The sequence below is a fragment of the Danio rerio genome, chromosome 14 (genome assembly GCF_049306965.1).
Source record: "Danio rerio strain Tuebingen ecotype United States chromosome 14, GRCz12tu, whole genome shotgun sequence".
NCBI classification, from domain to species: domain Eukaryota; kingdom Metazoa; phylum Chordata; class Actinopteri; order Cypriniformes; family Danionidae; genus Danio; species Danio rerio.
Window position 1 is genome coordinate 52915001 of NC_133189.1, and position 22500 is coordinate 52937500.

A 22500-nucleotide genomic window follows, 5' to 3' on the forward strand; every position below is an offset into this window, starting at 1 on the left:
GCCTAAACCTGTTTATTGCCCAACATTATTCAAATGTGCACAGGCACACAGCTCTTTTCCCTTTTTTTCCAAGAATGAATCATTTATATGTTTTAACGATTTATTTATAACAAACGTAGGCTATAGGCCACTTGGAAGTTGGAACAAAGAAATAAAATGAGTCTTCTGTAACATTGTAAAATCTTCACACTCTAAATAGGCCTAGGTGCATACACTTAGCCTTTAAATTGGGCTTCACACCAATTTAAATAAGTCTTTCCTAACAAATGAAATAAAAAAAAAATGTAAATTTGGCAATAACGAAATTAAGATGAAGTCTCTGCGAGATTTGTTTCGCCACTTCTCTTCACAATCTGGCATTAAGGAAACGAAGCTGAATATTAAAAGAATAGCCTAATGCCAACATTGCTGTGCTGTTTAGCGATCTACTGTAATACGCAGTGTATAAGTAACTGCAGATGAACTCATATTCATCTATAAATAATCAAAAATAAATCACTATATATACCAATCCATGTTCCAACCATGTCTCCAAGTATAAACTCATTTTAAATAATCAATTCGTTATTCCAAATTTTCATTCATTTCATTCAGCAAAGTTTCCAAGCCAAGAGTGCCTTCTCGTGAAATTTAGATAATTTTACTGGTAATTTTGATGGTGAAAAATTGCAAGTCAAAAGAAACTTGAGACCACCCACCTTCTTAAAGATATTGTGTGAAATTAAAAACCATAATGAATCAGAGTCAATTGCACATTTTTTCATCCAATTAATCTGAATGTATTGTTCATAACTGTCACACCTGCTGCAGTGCCCTCTGGTGGTTTTCAAGGGCACCAGTTTTTGTTTTGGTTTTTGTGTTTTGTATCCTAGTCATGTGATCACTCCTTGTTTCCAGCTGTCCCTCATTGTCTAATTAGTTCTCTCTTTATAAGCCCTGTTATGTTGTGTTTAGTTTGCCTTTGGATTTTTCAATGTTCTGTTTAGGTTTGTCGTGCTTTATTCGTGATCTGGTTCATCGTGTTTGGTTTGTTTGTTTGTTTGTTCACTTTGTTTAGTATCATTACTATGTTTTTGGATATCTGTTTAGTTTGTGTTTGATTCACTTTTGAGCTTAATTTTTGCACTTCATGTTTTCCTCGATTTTGGTACCTTGCCTGTCCCTTTGTCATTTTTTTTGGGGATCTTTATTGTTTGACAATAAATGTGTTTTGCTGCATTTGGATCTTTCCCTTGTTTTTGTGATACTCATTCGTGACATAATCCAAAGGCCATTACCAAGATCCAGCAGCATTTTTTTCCCTCTCTCTCTCTCGCCCCAGTTTTTCTCCCCTATTTTTGCTTTGTTTTTTGTCAAGTATGAGTCTCCGAATGGTTCCTCCAGTGACTGAAAGGGAGCGGTCACTTCGTCTTCAAGCATTGGTGGCTGAACGTCAGCAGGGTTGGGAGGTAGGAGCTTTTGCTCAGTCATTTTGGACTTTGGCTGTGGGACTGGGCTTATCGGACTATGAACTGATGACTATATTTAATCAATGTCTTGATTATCCTCTTTCTATTAAGGGGATGGATGAACTTGGGATCAATCAATTTTGGGAGTTTGTTGTCCACCTTAAAGTGAATAGTCTAAAAGTTAATTCTGTTCCCAAGATGACTTTAACTTCAGAAGCCCCACCTAAAGATACCATTGCCCCTGACTGTCTTTGCATGGCCTTAGAGCTTATTGACTCACTTCATGAAATTTTGGATAGTGTTGCGACTCAGCCTACAATTAATCTTTTTGAATCCCCCCCTAAGGGAACTTCTAGTCCTGAGACACCCTTCGAGTTTGTTTTTGCTCCAGGCCCACTTTCTAAAATGGCTGATGATTTGGAATTTTGTTTAAACAAAGCTCATACTTCTGAACCTTTTTGCAAGATGGACATTAATTTAGATTTCATGCCTAAGATTGTGGCCACTTTGCAGCAATTGCCAAAGATAGTCAAAAGCTCTGAGCTTCAGTGCCATACCATACCATCTTCAAACCAGTGCCTGAACCCTTGACTAGTTTTGAAACAACTTGTTCGGAGGATTCATCTTTAGAGTTGGGGGAATCCTTATTTTCAATTTTTTCTGACTTTGATTTTTCTGTTCTTATAGAACCAGTTTTTTCTATTACTTTGGAAACCTCATTTTTTGGTTTTCTTGAGTCCTTGTTTCCCAGTACCAGTGAGCCTTCGTCCACAAGCCTTGGTGAGCATTCACCTTTAAGTGCCAGCGGGTCTTCAAGCTCCAGTGGACCCTCGCCCTCAAGCATTGGTGGACCCTCACCTTCAAGCGCCGGCGGAACCTCGCCCTCAAGCGCCGGCCGGCCCTCGCCCTCAAGCGTTGGCGGGCCCTCGCCCTCAAGCGTTGGCGGACCCACGCCCTCAAGCGCCGGCGGACCCTCGCCCTCAAGCATTGGTGGACCCTCACCTTCAAGCGCCGGCGGAACCTCGCCCTCAAGCGCCGGCGGGCCCTCGCCCTCAAGCGTTGACAATACTCATTCGTGACAATAACTATATAATTTAATATATCTCAAAACCTCCATTGGATTTCTTCTCGGCCAATACTGAAGTGTGAGCTGGTTGTGTTTGTTTTTTTTCAGCAAAAAATGTCCTAATAATTTAATAATTTCTTTACCAACAGACTCAGAAATGAATGATGTATCTGGATGAAAATAAATCTGGACAAGCCTTCTACACACTGTTGTTTTGTGTTTACCTTGTGATAAACGTTGTTGCATGTCCGCGATTCCCACCTCTGAATAAGCGAGTTTGAGCAACTTAAGGGTAGCGTTCAGGAAAAAACAATGAAACACAGCATAGAGGAACATAAAAGCTACTGCCAGCTAGCGTTTTGGAAGTGTTATTGCAGAGCAACACAAACTTCATGCAGAAGTAAGAATGCACGACAACATGCAAGGCAGGCGCCATGGGTCACGCAGATCACTCAATGCAGAAGTATAAATCAGCCTAAAGTGAACACACTGTTTTTCTTTACAAAGTGACAGCACCAACTAATGGTCTGGCATGCAGATTGTAGCACTTTCATTTTTCGACACCATTATCGTGTACTTACCCTCTTTGACAGTGCAGAGCCTCAGAGTCAAGAGGTCAAGATGATCTTTCAACAGGACAATCATGAGTCTCCACACTCGCTCAGTCATTTCATCGCTGCCCAGTTCACCCACATCTGCATGACATTTCCTTCAAGAACTGGGCTGAAGGGACATTACAGCAGCTTTTCCTTGTGCAACAGCCAGAACTTAACCTTCACACAGTCAAAGTCTGGTTCTGGGTCAGCAGCTCAGTGGGGAAACTGTCCTATTATCATGCCAGACAGTGGCGATCAAAGAAAACTGGGTTAAAGCCACAGATGGACGCCCTGGAAATAAATACAAAATTGCTGTGCTTCTAAGCAGAGTAAACCGTATTATAATAATGCCAATGAAAGAGAAAAGTACAGGCTGAACTTTTAGGCCAGTGCTTTTCAACCTTTTTAATTTTCCAAAAGATTCTACTTCCATATCTGTATTTTTACAACAATAATAACAAAGCTGCTCATTTTCTAGTCAAACTTTTTTACTAATATATTGAATATGGTTGCAAAAATAATCTGTTTTAAGTTAATTTTAAAAATATAATTTCAAAGACTTCTACAAACACTTTTTAAAAACAATAAAACACTTTTGCTCTCTCAATTTAGCATCAGCTCTTATCTTACAGCATCTGAGATGGCTGGTTCAAAGATTTTTTTTTCTAAACACCGCCTTTCCAAGAGCCTGCTCTACTGTGATTGGTCAGATGTGTTGTCCACTCTGTTGCTATTGGTCAATTAATTTAATACCAAATGCTCATCACCATGTCTGAATTTCAGCTCTTCCTCAGTACTTGTGATATGGAGAGTATAACAACAGAACTGGATTTACTTTATCAATTCAAGCATGTTATTATGCTTTGGAAACAGCAAAGTCCTTGCATAAATCCTTACTTTTGCAGTACGTAAAGCAACAATCTTTACAAGTCTAAAACAAAGCAAATTCTTTCAGTCTCAGATACATCTGCCGTGTTTGGGTGTCAAATGTTAACATTATTTAGTGCAGCCAATGAAGACCATAAATTAAAAAGTGTTATAAATATTAATCAACACATTGTGCTATGAATTTGAGCAGAATTACAAATTACCCCAGGCAGTTCAGAATCAATATATTATTTTGAGAATCAGTAAGCCCATTTATTGTGCACTTTGATTTCTAGATATTGACATCACGGGCTCATTGGGAATAAGTGCCCAGGGCTATATTTTTGAGAACTGAAAGATGTGTACCCGTGGGTATAAATGGCTGAATTTTGTGTGTAAATGAACAAGGGCCAGGTAATGCTCACTGCTTACCACTGGACTTTTTTTTTCTTTGCCATGACTGGTTTGTTCGGTAGCTAACCACGTATGTACACACTACAGTAACACCTGCAGTACACACTACTGCCAATTTAGTTACCTATTATTCACCCATACCGCATGTCTTTGGACTGTGGTTAAAACCGGTTATCCACTTAGATAAAATAAAACATGTAGTAGTACTAGGTACTTTTTTACATTTTTGAGGCCGTACTTCTTCACTTTTACTTGAGTACAAAGGTGTAGTCAGTATTTTTATACCAGGGTGATTTTAAACATGAGTATCTGTGCTTCTAATTGAGTAAAGGATGTGTGCACTTTTGCAATCTCTGCTGGCTTGCTTGCTTTGGGACTTGTGGAGCTGCGCATCGATAGATTTGCTCTTCAGTGTTTAGACTTTCAGCAAATGAAAATCGAACCACACCGAACTTAACTAAACTGAACTTCAACTCTAAAAACTGGACTGACACTGTTTCAATTTACTACTTGCTGCTTTGACACATTCTACATTGTAAAAGCGCTATAGAAATACATACAGTACATTGAATATAATGAGCCTGGGTTGCATATTAAACATGGGTAAATAATGTCCTCTCTTGTAATCAAATCTTTTGCTCCATTTTCTGATAGTGTTTACACCACCAAAATAAGGATGAAAGCAGGAAAACCTACAGTATTGATCCAGATCAATCCCTTATTTTTTACAGTTACCAGTTTGGATAAATTAACAGTGAGTTTCTTTAACCTCTCTTTCTCCCATGACCCAGATACTCCCAGCAATTCATAAGACCTCTTCTCATTACAGCAGCTGATATCTGGATCTCACAGCAGTGATTTGAGCTCCTGGAGTGGCACCTGACCAATCTCTGACAATCTCGACACCTCATTTATTTCATCTCCGAATTGAGCTTTTCTGAGTAAACCGAAAAGGCTGAATTCAATCTATCTGTCGATGGCAGTTCAACACCGACCCCATTTAAACTCTCACAAATGCAAGAGCGGAGAGCTGATTTTCCAGGGCAGCTAATCTCAAGGAAGGATGAATATTTCCAGAGGAGCGTCATCACTGCTGCGCTTTCACCGAGAGCCGGAGAAATGAAAATATGTTTAAGGCGATTGATTTCAGACGCATTAAATGGAAACGCAATTATGAGGAAGCAAATTACTGAAATAATCATTCCCACACATTTTCTATTCTATTATCGATGGTTTCTCTGTGACATAAATGTGTCCTCCTTGTAACAACACATCACCAGCAGATGAGTTTTTCCGGACGCCTCGTTCCTGACCAGCTGCACCTCCTCTCCATTTTCCCCCTTTCTGTCACATCCATTAGTCTTCATTAGACCAAAAGGTGAATAAAAGACTGTCGTTTCAATTATAAGCTCCAGCTTGTGTGTAATTGAAAGAGGCTTTATTACCGTTTCCGATGATTTCCCTGTTAGATCCATGTCTGTGGTGTTTGAATGAATAAAAGAAAACACAAAACTCATGAAACCAAGCTTAAATACACACTTTGTGCACAATCCAGAGTTGAACAGTACTAAATAATCTATATTCATTCATTCATTCATTTTCTTTCTGGCTAAATCCCTTTATTAATCCGGGGTTGCCACACTGGAATGAAACGCCAACTTATCCAGCATGTTTTTACTTAGCGGATGCCCTTCCAGCCGCAGCCCATCACTGGGAAACATCCATTCATACTCATACACTCGGAGGAAACCCACATGAACGCGGGCAGACCATGCAAACTCCACAGAGAAATGCCGACTGACCAAGCCGAGGCTCGAACCAGCGACCTTTTTGCTGTGAGGCGACAGCTAGGGATGCAACGATTAACCGATTTCACTATTAACCGCGGTTTGTTTCGTTATGGTTAATTTATCGTAAAGGGTTCTCAACACCGTGATTCTGCATGAAACAAAACAGCAGCAACTTAAAGTTATGCCAACTGTGCGCTAGATTAAAGTTCAGAGCTTGTACACAATACGCATGCAAATTGGATTAAAGGCTGATTTTAATTATAGCTGAAGAGATTTTTAACTAAGGGTCATTCAAATATTCATCTATTACGCGCACAAGTTCGTTATTTCCAACGGAGGCATCTGGTTTGCGAGCATATTAGTGCCTTTCAGAAAGAGGTTCAGCAGTCTTTGACAACATTTGTTCTATTTAAAAGGGAAATACTTAACTAATATGATGTTTAAATTTACAGTAGATAAAAACAAGTTTCAAGTTTTCATGTGATTTTCTAAACTAGTAGTATTTTGAAAAGAAAGAACGCATAATAACCGTGATACCGTGATTATTCCTCAGTCTGTAATCGTACAACCAAAATCTCCAATCGTTGCATCCCTAGCGACAGCACTACCTACTGCACCACCACATTGCCTGAAATCTATACAAAAGCACTTTTGGTTCGCACATGGGTTCGTTTGACGTCATAGTTTGATACGTTCAGTTTGAACGTGTCTTCTGAACTCGCACCTGTGAACCGTACGAGAGACCGCCTGAAAGAGGTGGTCTCGGGTACAGTTCATGCGAACTCTGATAAAGTTCACTTCTGATGTGAATGCAATTGTACCAAATAACGGAAGTGAACCGCCAACTGTACAACAAACTATCGTTTTCATAATAATTGTTCGTGTGTGTGTGTGTGTGTGTGTGTGTGACGTTTTGTACCTTGGTGACAAGCGGTACTGAGCCAGGGCAAACACATTGATACACAGTGATGTCTGCTTGTCTTCTCCAAAAACAGCTTCTGCAGACACTGTGTGATGTTCTGAATGTTTATAATATGTTTGCGGCAGATAGACGCGAGTCGCTTTCTGTATGTCCAAAACTAAAAGACTCAGTAAAAACAGAATGACAGCGACGTGCGGACATCTTTCCATTTCGGCGCTTTGCTTTCGTGACCATCACCTAGCAACAGACATAAACCAAACAACCAATAAACCATTTCGATGACGCAAGGGTACTGGGGTTCAGAAGGAAAAACGACAGTGTGAACACAAACCAAACAAAAAATGGCAAGGGGGGACAATTGAACTTAGGTACGGTCCAGGCAAGTGAACCAAGTGTGAAAGCACCATTAATTACGGACCAGAGTGGAAAACACAAAGTACTCTCATTTCCTTAAAGGACACCTATGATGAGAATATATGTAGGTATAGTGTGTCCCCTGGTATATATTGGAGTGCTATTAACACACATCTCTTTTTAAACATTTCCTGTTGTTAAAATATGTTAAAATTTCCTGAGGTTAAAATCCCAGTGATTTTGAGGCCCACCGCAACATGACGGAGTGCGTTTTTCCCACAAACCCACTGATTGATTGACAGGCGCCATGTTTCTATAATAACATGTCCACAGAACATTATATTTTAAAGAAATGGATTAAAATCTGTGATATTTATACGTTTTAAATTTGAAAGCAAAAGTTTTTAACGTTTTTAAAAAAGCATGTTTGTAATAAAGACAATAAAATCGATGCAATTCTCAACCACTATAATCATAGCATGGTGTCAGTAAACGCTAATATGTGTGTGTGCACTGCCAACAGCATTTGTTTGTGACTCAACATTTCAGAAAGGCTTGAACAAACTCCACCACAAAAACATGAAATAAAGTTGGTATCATGACTAATGAGCTGTTTTCAGCTTAATTCGTGTCTGTTTTATCACTTACTGCTGTTTATCTGATGTAATGCAGGAAAAGCAGACATGCACGGGAATGGTGGGCGGGGAGAAGCAGCTCGTTTGCATTTAAAGCCACAGGCTACAAAAACAGCTACACTGTACTCAGACACTAACATGGACAGATTGTGGAGGCTATAATAAAGATCTGATGGGCATTCAGAGCTGTAACCTAACAGATACATTCAGCAGATACCAAAGACTTCTTACATCTTGTAAAAGGGGTAAAATATAGGTGCTCTTTAAGATATTAAATAATCATGTCATTCATTTAAAACAATAAAAATAAAGAGATGCACAATATGTAAGAAAGCCTCCTATTGCATCTCTGAGTAAAACAACCAAACAAAAAGTCGAGAGAAACATATTTTAGAATAAATTACCAGGGATTATAAGACTAAACTTAATACTTTGATTCAGCAGGACTGCATTAAAGTGATCAAAGGAGACAGCTAAGGCACATATGTAAAGTTTTCTACCTCAAATAAATATTCTTTTGAACCTTCTCTTCTTCATTCTTTGATTTGTAATGCATCATGGTTTCAACATAAATATGCAACTCTGCCATTCTGAATAAATGCATTTATAGTATTTGATCTAAAGTACACTAGAACATTGAAATTTTACAATTTATTTAATAAAATAATAAAATAAATATCATATAATAAACATAATATAATATAATGTAATATAATTTAATAATAAATATATGTAATATAATATAATATCATATGATATAATATAATATAATATAATATAATATAATATAATATAATATAATATAATATAATATAATATAATATAATAGCAGCAGAGTGGCTGGTTGCTTCGAGCTAGTTGACATTTCTGTGTGGAGTTTGCATGTTCTCCCCCTGTTGATTTGGGTTTCTTCTGGGTGCTCTGGTTTCCCCCACAGTCTAAACACATTTGTTTTAGGTGATTTGAATAAACAAAATTAACAGTGTATGAGTGTACAGTGTAATATAATATAATAATATAATATAATATAATATAATATAATATAATTTAATATACAAACATTGAACTGTAACGATGATACAAATACACCCAGCAGATCTTCTCATTAATCCAATTGTGGAGTTGTAAGAAATATGAATCATTCAGAGCTAAACAACATAACAGTGTTTTCTAAATGTATTGCTATGACTCATTCAGAACTAGAGGTCTTAAATCAGAGTATTTTTCAACATTAGTCTTTTCTCTAAAGTGCCTGATATATGTAGATTGTTTCAATGCAAGTCTAAAATTCTCATGGTTTAGTCCATTTGATACAATAAAGTCTATCCTGCTTACTATGCATTCATATATTACTCAGAAGCACAAGTATTATAGCATTAATGTCCTGCAAAGATTTTGTACTCTTTCAGGGAGATACTGTGAAAAGAGTCATTTGAGAAAGATATATTATACAATCATCCCACTGCAGTGCAGGCTCCAGGACATCCTTTATCAAAATGAACTTCACTTTGTTTTTAAATGAATGATAGATCAGGTACAGTGAGGTAAAGGACAGGTTTAGACTTTAAAGCACTTTTTACATTAAAGTTGAACTAAGAGAAAGCCTTTTTGGACTAACTAGCCTCAAGATTACTGCATTCTGCTTCAAGATAAAACATTACAGTTACATGAAGATGATTAGGAAAGAAACTGCACTGTAAAATATATCTGTTGATTTACAGCTTCAGAAATATGAGATTCAGACGCGTTTTCTGTTTATTTATGGTTGTGAATTGTAATTTTGGGATGTTGATCTCAACTCTGTCGACTTCTGGGGTCCGTTCTTCGTACGTGGATTACTCAGTTAGCTGGATTTGGATATTGACGATTTGACACGATCCAGGATCGTTTCGTTCTTCAAAGCTGATCCGAGAATTGATGTCATGGCAACAGTTCTGCTAGGTCAAACCTGATTGGGAGCAGGTTCAATTCATATAAACAGGATTAGATCGGCTCAGTTCAAGCAAAGATAATACAGAAACTATGTTTCAAATTCTGATATTTTCTTACAGTAGTAGTTATATACACTTGGGAAAATGGTACATATTTTTAAACTATATATATAAAGTTATAGTCATTAATAAAATAAATAAAGTTATACATATTAATAAAACGTATGCAATCTGCACCCTCGAAATGAAAGTACAAAGACTGCCACCTGGTGGTGCAAAGAGAAAACTTATTGATATGAACTTTTTAGATCGCTTTAGTACAAATTGTGTATAATAGAAATGCACAATATGTGACTTTTTTTAAAGCAATAATACATGTCAGCAGTCATAAACATGTTTTAATAGTTAATATGCCAGTGATTTGAAGCTTCACAAAAGTTGCAGACGCCTTTACCAATATGAAAACGCTTTTGTAAACAACCAGTTATTCTTTACACCGATTAAAAAACGGCTACAATAATAAAGAAAATCTTTTCTAAATGTAGAACTAAATACACTGATTTGCATTGTAACACATGATGAATACTCTTGTCTTGACAAATGAAAGTGTAAAGCCTGCAGCTCACAACAAATGTGGAAAGTTCTTGTGTCATATTTAACAAGCCGTTTACTGCTAATTTGATGTAATTTTGCTCACATGGATACTTGAATATTAATCAGATGATGTCATTACGCTGCTGTGCCGTCAGCCAATCGTTGCATTGCTGATCATGATTTCGAGGATCGATAGATCTGTCCTCCATAACACACGCAGCGATCTCAGATCAGTTTATCCAGACATTCTAATCTGATTCGCGAACTTGTTTGAAGAACCAAATTAGCGAGAGATCAGTTATCAAGATTAAAAGATCCAGCATCTGCCAAATAATCTTAGATCATTTAAGCGAGGTACGAAGAACGGCACTCTGATGTTCAAAATTCAACTCCACAACGTGACTTTTATTGACATTTTACTAGTTTGAAATAATGGATTTGGTTCAGGGCTAATGGTTAAAATAGACAGTGCAGCAGGTCTCTTGCCCTGAGTCAGCATTCAGTCCCAGGGATTGAGGGAGAAGTCCTCATTTAGTGTTTATATGAACACAATTATCTTTCTAATGATATATATTGTGGTTATAAAATTACAAATATAGCAGGGCATTAAATTACTGTTTATTTCTTTGCATTTTAACTTTTAAACTATACAATCATGTGTCTCTGCATGATTTGTATCTCATTTTGTGAACCGACTGACAGTTGCTCACTCCCCTCATTCTCCCCTGCTCTGCTGGCCACACCTGCTCCCGCCCTTTGCTCGTGGAGCTTCACGCCCACTATGATGCATCTTTTGAAGAAATTCTGAGGTAGACTTGAACCGAAAGTGGGGGGTGTCATGACCTTTTAAAAAATGTCATTATAAATGGAAGTCAATGGGGTAAAAACAGCCCCCAACATAACAGAAGGGTAGTACATTTTAACAATACACAAAAATAAATGCTTAGTTTTTTTTTTTCAACACTCAGATTCCAGATTTTTAAATAGTTGTATCTTGGCTAAATATTGTCCTATGCTAACAAACAATCAATTATTTATAAAGCTTTCAGATGATGTAGAAATATATGACTGGTTTATATAATATAAAATAAAAACTAGTAAAATCAGTACTAAAAAAGCCTGTTGAGCAAAAATGGACCAGTTTTGAAATCGTATACTTACACCAGATTCATACAAACCAAAACATGTCTGAAATAAGCTATATATAGACATCAATACCCAACTATTCTCCCATAATTTGTCTTTCTTTGAGAAGATAAATCATATGTTGTATGTGTAATGGGGTCGGTGGAGGAGGAAAATCACTCTTCCAGCTTTGAACTTCTTTATAATTTATTAAATTACAGGCACTGATGCATTTAACTGCATCTTTCTGATATATGTTCACTAATGGACCCTATATCATGTCAAGGTGAAGGACTTTCTTAGAAATGCATTTAAAACAAAGACAATTTGTCTTCTTTTCACAAAATAAACGGCAGGTGCTTTGCTGAATCCATTAAATAATATTGATGATGGTAAAATATCGGTGCTCTATAATAACCCAACAATCAATATTAGGCTGATGACGCACAATGAAAATATTTAGGAATTGCATGGAGCCTTATCTGAAAAAGAGAAGAGAAAATGACAATAAAATGTACGGTTCTCATCGTGGTTAAAGGTTATCATTTATACACTATAAAAGATTATATGATCAATTAGCCATGAAAACATTTGTTTTTAGTTTATTGTAACTTACTCTACCAAGTTAATCATGTTCTGACCTAATTTTAAAATTACACAAGCTGTTATTAGCCAGTTTAGCACAGGGTTGTTTAAACTCAGTCCTAGAGGGCTGGTGTTCTGGAAAGTATAGCTCAAACTTGCTTCAACAAAGCTGCCAGTTTGTGGTATACCTAGTAAAAGCTTGATTACCTTAATTATTACCTCAATAATTATAAATCAAATGTCTTATTAAATTAACTAAAATGAGAGCGTCTTCAATTATTTAAAATTAAATGTCAATAAAAAATTCTAATTAAAACAAAACAAGGTTTTCAAAAATAATAATTATTATGATTATAATTTATTGAGAATTGAATAAACTCTTAAATAAAATGTTTTATATAATATTATTATGGAGAATTTAATTAAATGAGAATTCAATCAAATATTTAATTTAAAAAGTTTTATTACTATTATTATCATTATTATTCTTATTAAAATAATTCAGTCAAATGAGACTTTAATCAATAATTAAAAGTTAAACGTCATATAATAGAAAAATGAAAATTAAATTAAAGCTTAGGGTCTTTAATAAATAATACTTGTTATTGTTAAAAAAATTGGTAACACTTTACAATAAGGTTCATTAGTTAATGCATTTACTAACATGAACTAATTATGAACACATGAACATCATTTATTAATCATAATTGAACATTTACTAATGCATTATTAACATCCAAGTCCATGCTAGTTAACATTAATGCACCATGAGTTAACATGAACTACCAATGAACAACTGCATTTTTATTAACTAACGTTAACTACCATGAATAAATACTGTAGTAAATGTATTGTTCATTGTTTGTTCATGTTAGTAAATGCATTAATTAACATTAACTAATTACTAATTAACCTTATTGTAAAGTGTGACCAAAAAATTAAATGAGAAGTGAAACTCAAATCAAATGTTTCATATGTTATTATTATTATTATTATTATTATTATTATTATTATTATTATTAATAATAATATTATTATTATGATAATTTGATTAAAATTGAATCAAATATTTTAAATCAAATGTTTGATATATTATTAATAATATTATAAGAATTTAGCTAAATGGGAATTGAATCAACTTTTTAAAATTAAATGTTTTATATTATTAAAAACATTCTATTTAAAACAGTTGATTAAATTCTCATTTACAGAAATTAATTGTAATAATAATAATAATAATATCAATATTTTATTATTTGTAATAATTTTTATAATATTATTATTATTATTAATATTATTATTATTATCATAACAATATCATTTTTATTCATTACATTCACAGTTAAGCTCAAAAGAAGAAGTGATCACAGATCTTACAACTTTGTGTTTTTCAATACTGTAAATCAGCAGTGCCAAAATATCTCATAAAAGCAGAAAACTGACACTTATTTTCAATTCATTCCCACACATCAGTCAAAGAAAGAGTGCTGGAAATCCTCCATGGCAGGCTTGTGTTGACAGGTTGACATTGTGCCCAGCAGTGAAGCTCCTGCACGCCCTCCTGTCTACAACATCTGACCTCACAATGACTGAACCGCTGCCACGTCCAATCTGCCACAAAACCTGCACCAGCCTCGTCACTCAATCACACCTCAAACAAGCATGTGTTTATTATTTTGTTTAAATAATAATAATAATAATTATTATTATAATTTAGCACCATCACCTCACAGCAAGAAGGTTACTGGTTAATCCCAGCTGGTCCAGTTAGCATTTCTGTGTGGAGTTTGCATGTTCTCCCCATGTTGTTGTGGGTTTCCACAGGGTGCTCTAAACTCCCCCACAGTCCAAACACATGGCGCTATAGGTGAATTGGCGCTAGTGTGTGAGTGCATGTGTGAATGACTGTGTATGGGTGATTCCCAGTACTTGGTTGCGGCTGGAAGAGCATCCGCTTTGTAAAATCTGTGCAGGACAAGTTAGTGGTTCATTTCGCTGTGGCGACCCCAGATTAATAAAGATACTAAGCCGACAAGAAAATAAATGAAAGCATGAATGATAATCATCACTAACGTTATTATTATTAATAGTATTAACAATGTTCTTCCGTTGAGCTTAACCTATTAATGACACTGTTATGAAAGTTCAGACACTTTTAATGAGAAAGTTTGATGTCAAAAGTGATCAGAAAAACTTATTCATGACAATTATAACTGCCTCATGACAATCATGTTTATGACAGATTTATTATTTAAGTCATTTGTGCCATTATTTGTTAGATCTCATTGCTAGTTTTGTGGTGAACAATTCCTCTGTGCATGTCAATATTTAAAATAAAAAAATAGTTTGCCCTTGTTATACAAAATTGAAATTTGAAAATGCACTTCCTGATCGTTAACAATCTAGGTGCAGAGTCTAAAGTGCAGGTTGCAAAGCATTAAAGGGGTGTCCGAATCCACTTTTGCTATTTTAAGGATATAAAAATATGCTCTGCGCTGCTATGCATGGTCTAACAGGGTTGTGTTTATTCTCATAATGAGTTATGGGTGTGTTTTGAGCTAGACGTGGATTAAACCAATCGGAGTCTCATTTTCCATTCCATTTCCATTGCGTCGTGCCATGGCGCATTTGCTATTTACATGAGGCCTTTGTAAGTGGATAAACTGAACGCTTCAATACCAAGAAAACAGTTAAACAGAGCATCTGCAGTGCGAGGATAAAGAACAAGCCTCCTCCATTCAGCCTCTTAACTTTACTTTTACTCTTTTACTTTTGTGGATAAGGAAACGGTGTTACGCACTCTACTGAAGACATTCATAAGCCTATATTTAATTTCATAAGTGCAAAGATTTGTTTCAAAACAATTTCTAAATTCAGTTCTAATTTCCAGCAAATTAATAAATTAACAATTATAATGAAGTGTGGTCAAAAAAACCAAAAACACATACTATTCTTATGTCCCATATGTTCATGCAGACATCTCCAAAACCTGACAGGTGGACAAATCTAAACTTGTTTAGGTTTTTATATTTATGTAGAAAACAATAATTTTTGTAACAGTTTAATCCTTTATTTTTTTTTTTTTACTTTAACAAAAACACTTCTGTAAAAAAAAATAAATAAATAAATAAAAATAAAAAAAATCTGTAATTTTACCTTTTATTTCTGGCATCTGGGGTGCCGAAAAAAAAAAAAACGTAAAATAGCGGCGGTTAAATTACAAAATTATATCATAAAATAGCAAATATTAAATCACAGAAATTTTCTTAAATTTTACATTTCTGGTAAATTTCAGTCATTTAATATTAGTTATTTTACAGTAAATTTTTACCACGCCCCTCCAACTGTCAGCTTTGACAACAAACAGAAATGATGAGGAGTCTGTTGGGTTGTAATAACTCTCCCCAAACCCTTTTTCCCCATCTTTCTAAATGAAATGCCCACTTTGCTACATCCAATCAGCTATCAGCAGAAAAAAACAAGCCACGCCCACTGTTTTCACATTTAGTATTCTGTTTTTCTAGGAACTGCTTCACAATATTAAAAAAGTTGCAGCTTCCAGTTAAAATAAACTTTAATGAGAGTTGCCATAAGCATGCATAAAATCTTATGAACACCCGCTACACGTATTACCATTTCCCTCCCTCTCTTCAGTTTTTGGTTTCCTGCCACATTCGCAGTCTCCCGAGGTTCGCTAACAGGCTGATTAAATCATTATGAAGAGACTCTCTTAAGTTCCCTCATTAAACTCCTTTGCTCAATGTTCACGTGCTTCCATTATGTTTTTAGGATATTACCTTACATGTACTGTGCAACGGAGCTGTGAAAGGTCTGCGAAGATCACAGTGCACAATTAACTGTCTGAATGGACTTAATTAGCTATTCCACTCTCCATATGTCTAACTAATTTGCATAATGCCAGTCTTCATTGGCTGCCACTGTCCACTTTGATCCTCAAACTCCAAAATATGTATATGAATTACTGTTGGTAAAGACTCCATAACAAATTTAGATGCTTTAAAATAGCACAACAGGGGTATTTCATGAATAAAGGCATTGAGGTCTTTTTGTAAAGCTGATTTAACTTTATTTTGGTGCATGCTTTGACAAAAGGACAGCAATGGGAGCACATATGCCAGTGACTTACACTTAATCTATGTTAATAAGAACACATAAAAGAGCTAACAGATCATATACAATAATTATTATGCATAAAATCATCCAGCTGAGATGGCTCCAGAATGTAAATAAATCTCAGTAATTTCAAAGGCGTATATGAGAGTCGTGACATGTTTAAAACTGGTTGCAAGGCTGCTCTTCATGAGGACAATTAGCTTTTTGTTCTATGGAGAAAGTATGGGTGTCGTGTGAGGACGCTGGACAACAGGGTAACGATGCAAATGCAGTTTTGTTAAGAGAATTGTCTAGCAAGGGCCAAAGCAGGAACAAAGAGGTGTATGCAGAGTAATTCAAATCATGTTTGGTAAAAGTTGAATGTTTGGTACAGGCAGCTAACTACGTAAACAAGAAAGCAAAGGACAAATGCGGCAAGGGAAACACGTTATGAAGGTCATTAAACAGTATAACAAGACTCAGCAAAGTGTGTGAGAATGTGAGTTGTATAAATAGTCCAAGTAATGAGTCAATCATGACCTTTAGCTGTATGTATATAACATTAGCCCCAAGTTCTGTTTAGTGGAAAGAAGATCTTTAAAACACATTTCTAAACATAATAGTTTTAATAACTCATTACTAATAACTCATTTCTATTTTCTTTGCAGTAAATAATATTTGACTAGATATTTTTCAAGATGCAGCTTAAAGTGACATTTAAAGGCTTAACTAGGTTAATTAGGTTATAAAAAATTAAAAACCTAAAAAAATCAAATGTACATAAGTATTCACAGCCTTTCCCGTGAACCTTTAAGCTTGGGTACATTCCGTTTCCACTGTTCACTCTTCAAATGTTTCAGCAGCTTAATTGGAGTTCACCTGTGGTAAATTCAGTTGATTGGACATGATTTAAAAAGGCATACACCTGTCTATATAAGGTCCCATTGTTGACAGTGCACGTCAAAGCACAAACCAAGCATGAAGACAAGGGAATTGTCTGTAGACCCCCGAGACAGGATTGTCTCAAGGCACAAGGCTGGGGAAAGTTACAGAAAAAAATCTGCTGCTCTAAAAGTTCCAATGAGCACAGTGGCCTCCATCGTCAGTACGTGAAAGATGTTTGGAACCACCAGGACTCTTCCTACAGCTGGCCGGCCATCTAAGCTGAGTGATTGGGGAGAAGGGGGAGAGGTGATCAATAACATAATGGTCACTCTGTCCGAGCTCCAGTGTGGAGAGAGGAGAACCTTACAGTAAACCTGTATGGTAGAGTGGCCAGACAGAAGACACTCCCCGTCGGAATTAGCCAAAAGGCATCTGAAGGAAACAAAATTCCTTGGTCTGATAAGACTAAAATTAAACTGTTTAGCACCAGGCTAATATCATCCCTACAGTGAAGCATGGTGGTGGCAGCATATTTTCAGCAGCAGGAACTGGAAGACTAGTCAGGACAGAGAGAAAGGTGAATGCAGCAATGTACAGAGACATCCAGAATAAAAACCTGCTTCAGAGTGCTCTTGACCTTAGACTGGGGTGAATGTTCTTCCGGCAGGACAATGACCACCAAAATATCAATGTAGTGGCTTTACAAAAACTCAGTGAATGTCCTTGAGTGGCCCAGCCAGAGCCCAGACCTAAATCCTATTGAACAGTTTTGGAGAGATCTGAAAATGGCTGTACATCGTCACTTCCCATCCAACCTGATAGAGCTTGAGAGGTACTGCAAAGAGGAATTGGCAAAAATTCAGGTGTGCCAAGCTTGTGGGACCATATTCAAAAAGACTTGAGACTGTATTTGCTGCCAAAGGTGCATCAACAAAGCATTGAGCAAAGGCTCTGAACACTAATGTACATGTGATTTTTCTGGATTTTTTAAAAAATAAATTTGCAACAATTTTAAAACTCTTTTTCACATTGTCATTATGGGGTATTGTGTGTAGAATTGAGGAAATAAATGAGTTTAATCCATTTTGGCAAAAAAAAAAAAAAAAAAAACGAAAAACAAAAAAAAAACATTATTAATGTGGCAAATGTGAAGTGAATATGAATACTCTCCAGATGCACTGTATATGGGATCTCCTACAATAGGTTTATAACAGGAAAACAACTTGTTTTTTTATTTCTGTTTAAACAGGGCAATTTACAGCACAGCACAAAAAATAATATATATATATATATATATATATATATATATATATATATATATATATATATATATATATATATATATATATATATATATATATATATATATATATATATATAATTCCATGACTTATTTTAAGCTGAAACTTCTCAAACACTGAAGGCTGATGCTTATGAAATCTTATAAGAAGGGGAAAATAGGAGCCATGTAAAAGAGGTGCAAAATGAAGTATAACTGCACACGCTGAGGAATCTGGAGAGCCGTGGTAAAGGAGATGGGCTATTTTAGAGGATAGCTGTTTTTTTCAACACAAAAGAAAAACACCTTCCTTACTGATCTGCCAACTGGATTATACATCCTGATTTTCAGCAACAATCCAGGATAATGTGTTAGATTGCACTGACACAAAAAGCCCCTTTGGCGTTCCGGGTGGGGGTGGGGGTGGGGGTGAAGATAAATAAAGAAAAATAGCAAATGGAAAATAAGGGGTATTTTCTTGGATTTAAAACACCTAGCGGCATGCATCTTAGCTTTAGATCGATCAGAAACATTTACAAGTCAACAAATTCACATCAGCTCAAGAAGCAAACTGCCTCTAGCTTTCTTTAGCATCACTTATATATAGGGATCTTGTGATAATCACACACCAAAGACTTTCTAAAAGTACACTCTTTCAGACCTGTAGATCATTTTCTTGCACACAAAATTGCGGTAATGCAAGTAATGAATGTGCAAAAGTTTACCTGTGTCTTCATCAAATGAATGGATTGACATTCATGCAATGCACAGAGAAAAATAACTACACAATATAAAGACACACAGTGTTAACCAGGGACGGAATCGGACAGTTTTTTTATGAAATTTATTTTCCAATTAAAATTGTGACGATAGCTTTCGCTGTCAAACTTGCTGGCTTCCACACTATTCCTCCACACAAATTCATTAAGTTAACATTGTTGGGATTCAGGCTTAAAAAAATGAACAAAGCCTACATTATAAAGATGCTACACTGCTGTCTCCAAATTTGTCTCTCTTAGAACAAAACATGCAAGATAATAAGAATTCACTTAGATCAGTAGTTCCCAAAATATCATATATGTTACTAAACTGAGGTTAAAATTAAATTAAACAAAAAAGACTATAAAAAATATCTGGTTGTTAGACAACTGCATTTTTTGTGATGTTGATAAGCTTGTTTATATATTTATTCAGAACTTTAAATAACACCTTTAAAACTGCATGAAACCTTTAAATAAAAATAATAATAATAATAATAATACATGTGGCTCCTGAAGATACATCAAGGTCTATTTAGGTGAAAATGATTAGCCTGTGCAAGAAAATGAACATTATTTACAACATACCTTAAATCCACAGACAATCCAATATTGTTACTTTTTATGACCGAAACAAGACATATTTATTCACAAAGTTTTCATTCAGATGTCAGACCAATGTTAAAACAAAACATTACAAGAAAAGAGCATTTAAAAATGAACATCTATAGCTGCATCACCCTGAATAGGTCAAGGTGGACACCCATGACATGTGCAGTCCGACAAGGCTCGATTCTGGCACCTCTCCTGTTCAACCTTTATATGCTTCCTCTGAGCCAAATAATGAGAAAGAACCAAATTTCCTACCACAGCTATGCTGATGACACTCAGATCTACTTAGCCTTACTGCCTAATGACTACAGCCCCATTGACACCCTCTGCCAATGCATTGATGAAATCAACAGTTAGATGTGCCAAAACTTTCTTCAGTTAAACAAAGAGAAAACTGAAGTCATTGCGTTTGGGAACAGAGATAAGGTTCTCAAGGTGAATGCGTATCTAAGGGTCAAACAACAAAAAATAAGCTCAAGAATCTTGGTGTGACTCTGGAGTCAGATCTGAGTTTCAACAATCATGTCAAAGCAGTTAGTAAATCAGCATACTATCATCTCAAAAACATTGCAAGAATCAGATGCTTTGTTTCCAGTAAATACTTGGAGAAACTTGTTCAAGCTTTTATCAGCAGCAGGGTGGATTACTGTAAACGCCTCCTCACTGGCCTTCCCAAAAAGACAGTCAGACTGTTACAGCTCATCCAGAATGCTTGGGCCAGGATTCTGACCAGAACCAGGAAATCAGAGCACATCACACCGGTCCTCAGGTCTTTACACTGGCTCCCAGTTCCATTCAGAGTACATTTTAAAGTATTACTACTTGTCTATAAATCACTAAATGGCCTAGGACCTCAATACATTACAGATATGCTCACTGAATACAAACCCAACAGATCACTTAGATCTTTAGGATCATATAAACTAGAAATTCCAAGGGTTTCAATGGCTTTCAGCTACTAACAGCGCCCCTTACTGCTGGAATCAGAAATGATCAGATGTGCTCCAACATTAGGCTTATTAAAATCAAGACTGAAATCACACGTTTAACTGTGCCTTAACTGAATGAGCACTGTGCTACGTCCAACAGATCGCACTATTTTGTCTTTCTTTCCTTTTTCATCCTTTTATAACCTGTTTTAACACATTTTATCCATTTTTATCAGTTTTTTATCATTTTTATTATTTGTTTTTATTTTTCTTATACTTGTCTCTTTTATTCCTGTTTACGTAAATCACTTTGAATTGCCACTGTGTATGAAATGTGCTATATAAATAGACTTGCCTTGAATCCGAACCCATTAACACTGCATGCTAGTCTGGAACTCTCAATTAAATTTAATTCAATTCAATTCAATTCAGCTTTATTTGTATAGCGCTTTTTCAATGTAGATTGTGTCAAAGCAGCTTCACATAAATGGTCATAGTAACTGGATCAGGGTAGTTCAGTTTTTGGTGTTTAAGTTCAGTTCAGTTTAGCTCAGTTCAGTGTGGTTTGAAGTCGCTACTGATTGTCCAAACACTGAAGAGCAAATTCATCGATGCGTAGCTTTACAGATCCTGAACCATGCAAGTCAGTGGCGACAGCGGAGAGGGAAAAAAAACTTCACCAATAGGAGAGTGAAAAATAAAAACCTTGAGAGAACCAGACTCAGTTCGGCACGACCATTTTAATTTCTCGGCTGGCCAAAAGTCTTGTGCAGAGCTGCAGTCTCAGCGGTGGAGGCTGGAAGCTGGCCGCTTCACTAAATCACTTGAAATCTCAACTCTACAACATGAGGTTTAATACCTCAATTTGCTTAACTGTTTATTTGCTGAAATTGTTCCAGAGCGATGCATAAAACATGACCACTAAGTGTCACTGTAGAGAAGGGTTTGGAAACGTTTCGAAGCTTTGACTGTTTCAGTGTTTCATAAAGCCTCACTTTGCCCATCCCTACTTGTAATGCCTTTACATTAAATAAAATGCAGATATCTTCATTTCTGATATTAAACCCCTGATTGCAAATGAAATGGCAAACTCAATCCAAAGGGCAAACTACTGGGATTTCTCTTTTTTTCCCTCTATTAATGGAAAATGACCATTGAACGACAAACCCCATGCAAAGTCAAAATGACTATTTGATGAGCCATTGCTGGAAAAAATAAAAGAAATTGAGTGTAATTGCAGAGCAGGTGGTAGAGAAGCCTTTTACATCAAACAAAAAAGTGAGCGTGCTGTGACAGAAACTGTTAGCATAACAATTATCCAATCACGGTGCCATTAAACAGGGAAAAGAAAGCATGGAAATGCAAGAAGGGAGAAAAGGGAGATAAAAATAGCGAGAGCGGGGGAAACAGCTTTAATAAAACATATCAAACGCTCCCTCGCTATTAAACCTGGGAAAATGATAAATAAATGAGTTCAACAGCCAGCAGGTTAGACGACAATTTAACTGAACTGAGGGGGATAAGTGAGTCAGATTATACAAAACACCGTTTCTATTTCTACACATTAGCACAGGGTTGTCAACATCACACAGCATGA

The 22500-nt window shown here is 35.9% G+C and overlaps 1 protein-coding gene and 1 long non-coding RNA gene across 2 annotated transcripts in view; one reads left to right on the forward strand and one right to left on the reverse strand.

Moving 5' to 3' along the window:
• rxfp1 (relaxin family peptide receptor 1) overlaps positions 1 to 22500 on the reverse strand; it is a 215024-nt gene that overhangs the window by 154349 nt on the left and 38175 nt on the right. The gene's annotated exons all lie outside the window — the stretch shown is intronic.
• Positions 14510 to 22500, forward strand: part of LOC141377608 (uncharacterized) — a 135572-nt gene continuing 127581 nt past the window's right edge. The window contains exon 1 of the long non-coding RNA XR_012390009.1: positions 14510 to 14589. This is a non-coding gene — a long non-coding RNA (uncharacterized lncRNA). The remainder of the gene's footprint in view (positions 14590 to 22500) is intronic.